Raw genomic sequence first — 324 nt, 5'->3', positions numbered from 1 at the left:
TGAGTGGGAGAGAGAGACAGGCAGACAGTTAGATGGACTGAGTGAGTGGGGGAGAGAGACAGGCAAACAGTTAGATGGACTGAGTGAGTGGGGGAGAGAGACAGGCAAACACAGTTAGATGGACTGAGTGAGTGGGGGAGAGAGACAGGCAGACACAGTTAGATGGACTGAGTGAGTGGGGGAGAGACAGGCAGACAGACAGTTAGATGGACTGAGTGAGTGGGAGAGAGAGACAGGCAGACAGTTAGATGGACTGAGTGAGTGGGGGAGAGACAGGCAGACAGACAGTTAGATGGACTGAGTGAGTGGGAGAGAGAGACAGGC

The 324-nt window shown here is 53.7% G+C and overlaps 1 protein-coding gene across 2 annotated transcripts in view; it reads right to left on the bottom strand.

Moving 5' to 3' along the window:
• The window catches only part of ulk1b (unc-51 like autophagy activating kinase 1), a 22292-nt gene that overhangs the window by 12814 nt on the left and 9154 nt on the right, over positions 1 to 324 (bottom strand). The window lies entirely within an intron of this gene.

This window comes from Anarrhichthys ocellatus, unplaced genomic scaffold (assembly GCF_004355925.1).
Source record: "Anarrhichthys ocellatus isolate YVR2014 unplaced genomic scaffold, GSC_Weel_1.0 scaffold16, whole genome shotgun sequence".
Classification (NCBI taxonomy): domain Eukaryota; kingdom Metazoa; phylum Chordata; class Actinopteri; order Perciformes; family Anarhichadidae; genus Anarrhichthys; species Anarrhichthys ocellatus.
This window is presented reverse-complemented; position numbering and strand designations above follow the sequence as displayed.